This window comes from Falco cherrug, chromosome 2, assembly GCF_023634085.1.
Source record: "Falco cherrug isolate bFalChe1 chromosome 2, bFalChe1.pri, whole genome shotgun sequence".
In the NCBI taxonomy this organism is placed as follows: domain Eukaryota; kingdom Metazoa; phylum Chordata; class Aves; order Falconiformes; family Falconidae; genus Falco; species Falco cherrug.
Genome location: NC_073698.1, coordinates 40,565,585 through 40,578,050, shown reverse-complemented (window position 1 = coordinate 40,578,050; position 12,466 = coordinate 40,565,585).

Genomic DNA, 12,466 nt, shown 5'->3' with positions numbered 1-12,466 from the left:
AAGTCTTTTGTCTAACATCATAGTGGTCAAAAAGCCATTTCCCCAATCATTACCTTTATTTAATTATTGCATTCATTTTTGAGAACAATTAGATTTTGAGGGAAATCCTGGGCCTGGTGGAATACTTTTATTTTAAAGTATCAGGTTTTCATTCCTTTGCTAATGCAAATTTTCTGAAGAAGAGGATACATTAATGAAAACATGTTTATTACTTCAGGTGACCTTCAGGAACTGTTTGACACATTCTTTTAGATTTGTGCATTTTCTGACTCATTGCAGAAACAAGAAAGAATCTGTTTTCAGCAAAAACTCAGTCATTAAAGACCCCATGGTTTCAGATAGCTGAATGTTTAGTTCACTAAATATGCCACTACTAGATCATAATCTCTAAGGTCAATTTTAAAGAAAACAGAGTTGAAAAGTAATGTTTCCATGTTGGTTTAACCATTTTTAATAAAATTTAAAAGCCACAGGAATAAAAGGTAGCTGGATGTTTATGTTAAACAAAGAAAACACTCATCCAAAAAGAAAGCTTCCATTTAACTGCCTAACTGTAATCATATAGAGTCATTTTACATGCCTGAAAATGTCTGGGATGCCTACACGAGATTTGCAATACACAGTGCAGACCTTTGTGCAATACCCAAAAGCTTCTAGAGGAGCAACCGGATGCCAAAGGGAATACTCTTAAGGTATGTCAAATGGCACTTAAACACTTTAAGTCCAAGAGGCTTGATTTTCTTCTTGCTTGAGATTTTTTTTTTTGGGGGGGAAATGAAATTCATTGCCTAGTGTTCTGTTTCATACAAAATATGGGATTGGTTTTCACACTTGCATCGAGGTTTTTTTCCTGTTTCCCCAGTTTCTTCTTTGTAATAAAGAGTTTCTAATCAGATCCTTTAAGTGTTCAAAAATGACTACTTCATAAAAAAAATGCTCCTTAGAAACGATAAGCCAACTAGATGCTAAACTGCATGGGCAGACTTAAATTAGTCAGGTCCCAGACTCATCCCACCTAATTATATTTGTTTAATGCCTTACTTCAGAGGCTAAGTGATCTACAGTTTTGAGTCTAGTCCTAATTTAGTTTGGGACTCTAGTGTCTCATGTGACATAGAACTGAGTATCATGGTAGTGCTCAGCCTAAAGACATCCAGCTAAAAATGTTCAAAGAGTAAAAATGACTAAGATCTGCCTTGTCTCTTGAAAGGAGATCAGTCTTCACTTACTTTAAAAGGAGCTTTCAGTAAGTATAATTCTTAGTTCACTGCTTAAATAGATGGAATGAATCTAGCTTTTACTGTAGTTCTCAGAGCACTGCTCTCATATGTCATTAAGCAGAGGTTCCATTCAACAAGTAAGCTGTTGCACGTGGCTTGCTTCATTTTCCTAAATATGGTCAGATATGGCCCTTCTATCAGACACACCAATAATTTAATTGGAGAAAATACAGTCTCTCCAACATGAGACCAAGAAGAGCTGACTGTTACTGAAGTGTGGCCATCCACTAGCAGCTGGGAGTCTGGAGTAAACTTTAAATGAGAGCACCAGTGACAAGAACAGAAGTATTAACTCATTTAAAGGCACTGATACTGTTTTCCCCAGCTCACCATTATGATGTCAGTTTGGTCTGAGCTGAGTTTTGGACAGATTTCTCTCATTCATGGACTATTCTTGATTAAATGACATTTCAGATACTGAATAATGTTATAAAATAACCTTTTATTCTGTTATTCCTATTACCAGGTCTTTAGGAAATATATGCCTCCTTATGCAACTTTATGTAATGTATACATTATAGTAAATTTTTACTAAACCAATTCTTTTTGTATTGTTTAGTTAATTTTCCTGAATTTCTTAAATTGTCGTTATGAGTATTTGATTTTTTTTTTTTCCTTCACATGCTGAGATGATGTCTTCATTTTGGATATCATGAAGTGTGGTCCTTGTCATAACATCAGGAAGGCTCTGAAGGTGTGCTTTTTAGTGATTGAAAAATAAATAAAAGGGTGAATTTACAACTAAGACCAATGCTGTAAATTGCTACAGTCCTGTGAGTATGATTCCATCTAAATTATTATTTATGCTGGGTATGAATTCATGCAATATAAAGCAGAAGTGAGAGAACAATTTGCATTATGAAAATGTTAGATTTTTAAATTAAACACAGCAGGCTGGACAATGCTGAATAGATTTTAAAAAGAATTGCTGCCCACACACTAACACACATTCACATTTCTATCAGCATCAAACAAATTACAGTTTATATAATTTTTATGCTGTGCTATATATATATCTATTTAAAACATTTTTGTAATGTATGAATACACAGGCTTCCAATGCTCATTCATCTTAAATTAATGCTATGACTATTTTTAATGTGTTAAGGCCACATGTAGACCATACCTATCACACAGATTTCGTCTGAGGACCTGTGTGCATTATTATGATATTATTTTATTTAATTAGTTCTACCTTTAAGAAATATTCTGTGTTTCATCTTTCACCACCACTGAGTTCCCCAAATGTATTCTATGTATTTGTACAAGTAGTGATAATCTCTATATTCTTTCAGGAAATCAGTTTAGATAAAATTAAATTGCATTGCATTTAAAATCTATTTGTGGGGATAAAAATATCTAATATTAAAGGTTATGTTAAATATTAAAAGGTGGCAGTTACAAGTAGTAATTAAATATAGAAATAGTACACCATAAGTTCTGATAAAGTAGGAAATAAGAGAGTAATCTAAAGCAAATAAAAAAAAAATGCCCAGAAATGGAAGCTCTCACTTTCACAGCCTTTAGCTTACCCAAATCATAAGACAAAAACAGTGAACAGAAGCTTCAATTAGTTTGAGAATTAGATTCCCTAAGCTGGTATGGAAAAATAAACCATTTATTAAAACATCATCACAATAAGAATTACAAAGAGTAATGACTGTCCTTGGGGTGGGGGGGTGTGGGGGGGTGAGGTGTGAGGTGTGGCAGAGAAAAAAATCCTTGAGTAATTAAAATTTTAAAATATACTGGAGGAAGAAAACTAATGAAAATAGTGAAAATGCTTTTGCCATAAACAACCTATCCAAGGTGTAAAGTACAAACTCCTGTTAAAATAAGACAAGAAGTGTTAGTGAATCTTGTAATTGTGTAGGCAGATGGTAATGATAAAATAGCTGCTAATGCAGTGAATCTTATTTCATTTTAGGTTTTGCACTAAGGTCTGATACAGTGATAAACCTACTCATATTTAATATCTTTACATGGTGGCATATTCGATGACAAGAAGTTTCAGATATATATAATACAGAACTCTAAGGGTGCAATGAATCAAGTAAGTTGCGCTATGAGGGTTCCAGTTGATTCTACTCTCCCCCCCCCTCCCCCCCCCCCCCCCTTTTTTTTTTTAATCAGTTTCATCTCAAATGTCTGAGAACTGTTTAGGGCTGCTATCAGTGAATGTTAAAGTACTAGTGTTAACTGCAGTCTGTTAACAGGTGTTTATTTAGTTATGCCTTGGAGTGAAATATTTCTCCTGAGACTAGAATTTGAAGGAGCTCATTTGCTAGATAATTTCCTACAAGGGTGTATATTTTATTTTATTTCTTTTTATTAATCTAATAGAAACTAGATCTAGCTTCTAATGACCTTGAGTTAGATAACACACAGATTGAGATAACAATACTACTTATAGAAGACACTGTTAGCCATAGACAAACCACGGCCAAACAATTTCTGGTCAGTGCTTAGAGTCACATAATTAAATTCTGGATTTTTCTTTTAGACAGAGATTGATTTAGCAGTCAAACAGTGTACAGTGAACTTATTTTTTCTAATTTAACTCCAGGCTAACCCTTTGCTTCTGTGAGCTGGAAGGGACAGACTTGCTTCATCTTAATCCTTTCAAACTGATACCTGAGAACCTGTCAGACACTCAGGCAGGCACTCAGATAATTGTGGGGATATAGGGTGAATTCATAATAAACAAATGTCTTTGAAGGTCTTGAAGGAAGACAAAAGGAAAGAGGAATAAAAGTCAGATGAGACGTCATCTCAGTGAAAAATTTTTATGTATATGAATCATTGGAAAGTAACATCAAAATTGCTTTTCCATGCCAGATAATGAATAACCAGTTAGCATTCAAGATTTCCTTGGAATTCCCTTTGCAGATTTCTGTGCCTCCCCCATCAGTATATATTATTCAGTTTATCGCAGTTTGGTTCTGGATCCCAACACACTCCATGTAAGCCAAATGACCCAGAATCTTGAAGTAGATACAAGCAGGGTAGGAAGAAAGACTTGACACAAGTATTACAACAGTTAAAGTTAAGGTGCATGTTTGTAGAAGAGAGCTAAGTGAAAGGCTATTTTAGAAAATCTGGACACCATCACTTCTTATTTTGGCAGCATTTTTGAAAGGAACAAACTCTGATTGTTGTACTTCTCATGGCTCCCTGTTCTGTGTGCATGATAACATAATTACAGGATCCAATTTCTTAATTCCAAATTAGCTACTGTTTAGGGCACATGCCTCTGGGCATTCATAGCAGCTCTGTACTCTAAAACCAAAGTTTCTCAAGGAGGAGTTGTAATGTGCTTAAATTGGTACATGCTAGGACTTATATTAATGCATACCACTAGGACAGCATTTCAGGATAATTTACAGAGCCTGAAATGTTACTTATACGTCTAAATTCAAGACTTCAATCTATAAATGCTACCTAGACTTCACAGGCACCTGATATGCCCTAGGTGACTAAGAATTCTGTCAAAACCTTCCCTGTGGGCTGGAATTTGAACCACTGTGCATTCTTAGAGTAGTCTTCAACTTTACTGTGTTAATTTCTTCAACCAAAGACTGTTCAATTAAAAAAAGTACATAGCATTGCAAAACTCTCTTTATTCAGACAGCTGAGATGAATCTTACTTTATTGACATTCAGTCTCTTCCTGTGTAACTGGTGATCTTTGCACAGCTGTTTAGTGGCTAGGTCACTCTTTTCAGAAAGGAGCCCAGCCTTTTAGGCAGCCTTATCCTTTAAGAAGTTTGGATGCCCAAACTTTCAGCAACTTTGATTGCTTAAAGCCCCACCCAATACAACCTTGAACATTTCCCGGGATGGGGAATCCACAACTTCTCTGGGCAACCTGTTCCAGCATCTCACCACCCTTATCATAAAGAATCTCTTCCTTATGGCCAGTCTAAATCTACCCTCTCAGTTTAAAGCCATTGCCCCTTGTACTATTACTACAGATCTTGTTAAAATGATGATAGAAAATGTGACTCTGGAGCCTTCACCCTTCCATTCAGCTGCAAGGAGGAAAAAAAAAAAAATCATCCTATCTCCTTAAGCTATTTTTCCTAAGTTTTGCCTTTTTTATACAATGCTTCTCCAGTATATAACAAAGAAAGCAGGTGATGACAAAAGTCAACAGAACTAAAATACCAGGTTCTATCCTGCAGGACTGTCTTCATTCAGAACAGTCTGAAGTCATGGGAGTTGCCTCTGTTTAATGAAGCAAGTTTGATTTAGATAACAGATCAATAGCAAATACTTTGATTCAAACCACAGTTCAATCAGCAAAATTGTAGTGTAACTTCTGATGATTATGTGTTTCAGATATTACTGTAACATGTATTGTACTTTGAATATAGTACTATATTTTTTCTCCTATATAAGCAGACAAATCACATTGCTTATACCAGTACATTGTCCTTTCTTCCTAATTTCCTTATAAATTTTGCTATTATTATCTTGAATAATATTATAATTACTTATTATAATTATCTTTTATGTTATTAATCATAATAATTTGTTCTAGTATTACCATAAAGCCTAGAAATCTGTTCTATGGTAAGAATCCAGTTGTATCAGCGTTAAATAACACGGGGGGTGGGGGGGGTGGGGGGGGAGCAACAAACCACCAAATCTTTATAACACAAAAGACTTCCAAATTAGTGCAAAAGCAGTGATTCAGGTGCCAATTTAAATGCTTTCAGGTATCTAAAACCTCAGCACAGAACTGGAAATAGGGCATGAACCTATGAAAAGCCCTAATCATTCTGGATCAGCAGCTGAGGACAAGCTCAGCCCTATGACACTGAAAATGGACATTAGACACATATTACTGGATCAGTGCCAATGTGAAAGAAAAAGCTGTATTCATCCTATATAGTATCTCTGTATTTAAGTATTAAAATATAAAAAGGATCAATGAGAGTTTCTCCTGATTAGGGATGGTGTTATTCAGACTATGTTAAGAGCCAATGAGGAACAATTTAGCTAATCGGCTTCCACTTTAATGATGTATCTTTGATACAGGTAGAAAATTTAAAACTCTCAAGACAAGGCCTCTTCGGAATGAAGTGGAATGACAAACACCACCCAGACCCTACAGTGATACAATAGCAATAACATTTTATTTCCAAGAACTGTGAGGTGCAAAATGTCTCTTATCTGAGAGTGGATGGAAAGTGTATTTATGTCTACCCTACGCCTTGCCTACTCTGTAATGCTGGTTTTGACCTATGTCTCTTTTTCTTTTCCTCAGGTGTGTGATACTGCATTCATACTGGTCAGGCCAGAAAATTAACGGACATTTTTTACTGCAATTTCAAAAAGCAACTTTAAAAGGAAGCCACAAAGTATGCAAGATCTAAATAAGGTCTAGAGACAGACCTTGCAGAATTACTGGAGTTTGCCATGGGTCATTGTACAGAAAGAATAATTATTGAATTGATTTACTTTTTAAAAACTATTCAGAATTTCTTTTCATGTTTGCTGTGAATTTAAGATTAAAATTTCTCTCACACATATTACAGATGTTCACAGAAACTAGGCAGTTTATATTATGCACAAAGGCAATAAGCAAATAAATTTGTAAAATTAGGAACCCTTGGTAAACAAGTTATAAACAGAAGTAAGAGTTAAATTTGCAAGTATTAGTTTGACAGTGCTGATCTAGACAATTTTTATTTTATTTAGCTGGGTTAAAAACCACTGATAAGTCTGGATGAGCCATTCCAGGTCTTAAAAATGCCCAAGCTAATATTTCTGTAGGATAATAACCTTCTTCAAAATAAATTTAATTTAAGATGAGTTTTTTAAAAGCAATCCTCATCTCTAGGTCTGCCTGTCATACGCTTGGCACCTTAAATGGAATATTTGCACGTGAGACTGATTTTCAGATTGTAATGCACTTGTTCATGATTTTTGCAAACTATATTTAATCTATATTACGGGTAGAAAAAAACCCAAACCAACAACCCAAAACCAGACTCACAGCATGCATTACAACAAAACCCATGCATACCCAGAATGACACTGGAGTGAACCACTGATCATCTTGTCATCATTTCCACCAAAAGCAGTCTTGGCTTTGGTGTTACACATGCTACACGCTAGTTGCAGGTCTCCCCTACTCAACACCAGCAGATTGAAGGGACACTCACTATCTGCTAAAGGGACTAGCTGACCAAGAAACACCCAGTGGGCTCACTAGTCAGGGCTTGTAAGGAACTGAAGAAGGCCACGGTGACACTGAGGGTGAATAGCAACTGCGGCTTATCATAAGGCTCTCAAGCAGATGCAGAATAACATACCATACCTCTGGTCTACTAATATAAGACTACATTAACCATACTTATCATCTGTTACAAAAAAGCAGAGATTATTTCTGATTGCCTTGTTTCTTTGTTAGTTCGAGTCCTTTCTTCTGTTTTCTTCTCCATTCTCCTCTCTTCAGTCTTTTGTCCTTAATAGGCTGCTAGTTATTACGCAAAACCAATTTCATATGTCCAGTCAGGGGTCTTGTCATGCCTGGCTCAGTATTGATCCTTATTTCTCTTCTCTTATGGCTTTGACATTTGTCACGTCACCTGCTCTTCCTATTTTTTTGTGATCTTTGAACTGACTTACTTTGGTCTATATTAACACTTAGTTAAACTGAATGCAAATCACTCTGAATTATTCCAGGGACAGCTGTTTTTCCCAGACCTTTCTCTGGCTTCTCTCCAACAGTTTATTTTGGGGTCTACACAAAGGCAAAACAGAAGCTGCAGTGGGAACCAGTCTATCTCCTGATGTGGAGAACAGTGAGAATGAGATTGTAGGAGTTGTAAGCAAGTGTCTGCATGACATTCTAAGACATTCTAAGAAATGAGTGATTGCATTGCTGGGCAGGAAGGTGGCTCATTGAAAAATCCTTCTGTTGTGAAGTGGTCAGTGAAACTGAAAGAGGTGAAATATTGAAATAAAGTATGCATTTCAACAATTTCCCACCTAGATTGGGAGACCGCTTCAGATTCACAAATACAGGCATCTACAGTGCAGAGGCCCTTATGCATGGTATGTGTCTAAGATCTCATTATAGTCAGCCAACACAGCTAACAAAGCTGAAAGAAGAATTTAATCTGAATGTAGACACCAGAGGTTCCATTCAGTTGCTTTAATTTAATTGTCTAGCATCTTTTGAGAAGTCCTAGGTTATTTTTATTATCTTCACTTCCTGGTTTAGAAAGGTGGACCTATCTTGCATGTCCTGTGTCAAATATAATAGCCCTATATGGCTATTTGGCTACCCTAGTATGTCTCAAAAGGCACTCCTTTCCCATATTTAGGCACCTGAATCAAACTATATGTCTAAATATTTCACATAGTTTAAACGTAATGTTAAATGACAAAAGCACAAGACAAGATCCCATGCAACTGTCATCACTTGAGTAAAATTGGTAGATATTTACTAGTCTGACCAGGTTTCCTTTTGGTTAGCTAAGATAAGCTAAATTCAAAAGGGGTTTATCATCTAGATTACTTAGTTGACTACATAGAAGTAAAAATACTCCAACAGACGGAAGTACTTGATAAAGCACAAGGGCCCATAGTCAACATGATTACATACACACCTAGCATACACTTAAGCATTTTACTGTTTGAAGGGCAAACAGAACCTTACAAGAGAACTAATTGGTTTCAAGTAAGTTGCCTCCCATCTAACAGTGAGGGTTAGCACGTGGCTGGCACAGCTGTGACCATATGTTTATACCAAAACAACCATATATATAGAAACAGAAAAGGACAGGTCAGATAAGAGCTATTTGGAAGAAAATAATATTGTTATCAAATTTCTGCTTGAAGATTGTTTTCTTTTGTTTCATCTTTGTTTTCAGTTTTATGAGAATGTTACAATAGGGGATGCCCCTGTCATGAAAAGGGGACATTTGTTTTAAATTTTACACAAAATTTTTCACTAAATGCATTATAAAGAGTAGAATAGGCTAAGCTTTTTCATCTTTGAAAAGCATTTTAGATGTCTATAGTCAACTGTAGGCTTCTTCTGCAAAGGCAGCTACAACCAGTTAACAGATGATAAACTGCCTCTCACTGATAAGTGTTGCTGAGACATATCATCCTTTATCATTTACTCCTGCAATTTGAATAGGATTCTGGGTATAGTTAAGGGTTAAGGCTAAACTCAGAGTCATAAGTGATGTATATTATGAGATGCCGTGCATTTTTTGTTTCTGTTTTGCTTTATGTCTCTCTCCTTTGCCACAGCTCAAATTTGACCACAGGGTTTTATAAGATTTCTCTACACCACCCCGCCCACCCCCCCACACCCAGCCCCCTTCATTTCTAAATAATGTAAAGATCCTGGCATGTACCATCTTTGACAAGTCAGAATGATTATTTCTAGAGTACTGTCAGGTTAGATAAGCTTTTCATCCTGTGTTAAAGCCTGTGTTGGAGTGTTTAATTCTAGCACAACCTTCCAGAGTTTGACAGCATGACACTAGGAATCTACTGCTACATGGAGGAAGTACATCTGGAAACCAAATGATTCATTGAACTTTTGAAATATGCATTCCTCTGTAAGTTTCAAAATTTATTAACACAATGCTAGTTAAATGATAGTATAAGACTTCATAGTGTTAAAACTTTTTCAGGTACATGAGATATATAAAAATATATTTTTAGAGATATATATGTGTGTATGTGTGTGCGTGTGTGTATACATATATAAGTGTGTAAGCAGAGACGTCGCACTGTGTAAGCATTAAAGTTATGTGCATACTTTACAGTAAAATCATTTATTCAAACAGGCTGCAGAAAGTGTTTTTATGATAAGTTTGTTTTGGTTTTAAATTATTGTTTCATTAATGGTTTTCTGTTTCTGTTGATACTGGCATGGAAATACAAGTGACATATCCCTAGAAAGACAATGTAACCACAACCTTACGGAAATTTATGACAAAGTTAGTGATTTACTTAACTCTACAGTTAAAAGTTAAAAGGCAAGCTAATTATATTCCATTAGTTCTTAACATGAAAAAAATATTTCTAAAAGATACACATTTCTTAATGTAATAAGGAGAAGTTTTCTAAGATCCAGTAATAATAAGTAAATCAAGATAAATTTGAAATAGAACTAAAAGGCAATTGTTTAAAAGTTATAATTTTATTTATTAGAACTATGTACCCTTGGATGTCCAGGATTCTCTCCCACTTGAAGTCTTTAACCCAAGAAAGTCATTTTTTCACTGAAAATTCTGTGTTCTATTGTGAAGCTATGAACTTGACAGACAAATTTTTTGGTGGAATTCTAGTGGGCTTGGTTGTACAAGAAGTCAGAATGGATTAAGACAATGATCCCTTCTAGTCAGAAAATCTATAAATAAGTACAGACTTCTATAATCTATCAGTTTTCCATTTGTGGCACTTTTGTCCCCCCCCTTTTTTTTTTGTTTTCTTTTTTTTTCCCCCCCTGAATCTCTCCTTGGGAAAGGGAATTGGCATTAACTTTCTGCTTTGCTGATGCCTCAGCATGTACTCTCTGGCATGTCATAGCCAGGGAGCAAATCATGTGAAAAGAAAACTTGGGAGAAAAGAAAGTGGAGACAAAAAGCAAAACCAGCTAGAGCTGGTTTTTTTTTAGAGCGCAGTGAAAGGTGAAACAGAAATTTTATTTTGTGCTTGATTGTAAATTTCTGTGAAACAAACCAACAAACTAAAATGTATTTAGGGAAAAAAAAATCCAGTTGATTTCATCTATGTCTCTTGCCACAAAATAGATTGGGATTTTTTTATAGCTTGATACAATGAGGAATGAATATAATAACCTTGAAAGAAAAAAAAAAAAAAAACAAAACAACAATATTGCCTATGCCTATTGCAATTCCTTATGTTTAAACAATTTTAAAAAACCATCTTCCATACTCACCAATCTATTTTACCTGTCAGCCTATACAGATTTCTAATGCCTTGATGGGCACTTAGATATTCCTTGGCAAATTTTCATCTAGTGGTGTGCAATGGAGAATTCTGTAGGGCTCTGGTTTGTAACTTTAATCAGTTGTTGTATCAGACAGATGTTTCAATTAATGCGATTACATTTAAATAGGTAGAGGTGCCCTGTCTAGGAATATAGGACAGAACTTCTGACATTGAATGATATCAAAATTCCAGAAGGTATGTTTTAGGTCTCAAAGTAAACTGAATTTTTTGCAGTCTATAATTTCTTGAAGTTTAGGGCTGCTTTATGAATGTTGCTGGTAAAATGCAAGGCTATATCTAGCAGTTATTTTGCACGTGCAACATTTCTGCTGGTGAATATCCAGATACAAAAGCAGTGAAGCACACATGCATTTAAAATATTTTAATTATTTTCTTCCTATGTCATCCAATTTGTCCTGATATTTTTAATTTTCAGACCAGTATAGGATATGCTATTGTATTTTACATGCTACAAGCCTTCTACTAAACTGGAGAATAAAACTTACGTGTAATTTCAAAGTCCATGTATTTTCTTTTCCCCTGTCATAGAATATTAATGGTGGTTATTTAAGATTTTTGAAAGAAATTCAGCATGACTGATATTGCAAACTACAGCATTTATTATATGGAAATTGTCCTAGTGCTTAGATAGGTATTTTTCATTAAAATTTCTATCTATCATTTATACTACTGACTAATAAGTAGAACTAATGAGTGTCTTCTAGTAAATGACAATGGCTTTATCTAATAAAGGATGTGAGGATTCTGAAAACTGGTTTCTGAAGCATCTACCTTTATTCTGTAGACACACATCTCTGGTTTAGGTGCCTAAACACCTATGCATAATACCAGGACAACCAGGTACCTCGAAATGGGATCTGGAAAACAACATTCAGGAAAGAAAAGATAGAAGCAGAGGTGCATCTCTTCCTAAGTTGCTGCCAACAGAACTGCCACTTGGAATTGACTATCTGGAATTGGTTTGATGAAAGCAAACCAAAAGGCAATTCTCTCACTCTCTTGAGAGAGAATATAACCTGTATTAAATTCTGCTCCCTGGGAAAATGTCCTAACTTTTTGCTATAACAAGCACTGAAATAATCTCCTTTTGGTCCAGTCTTGCTGTGTTGGTTCTGAATGACATTAGGCTTCAATCAATTCAGACTCCTAAGTCTGAGATGTATACAGAGGTGC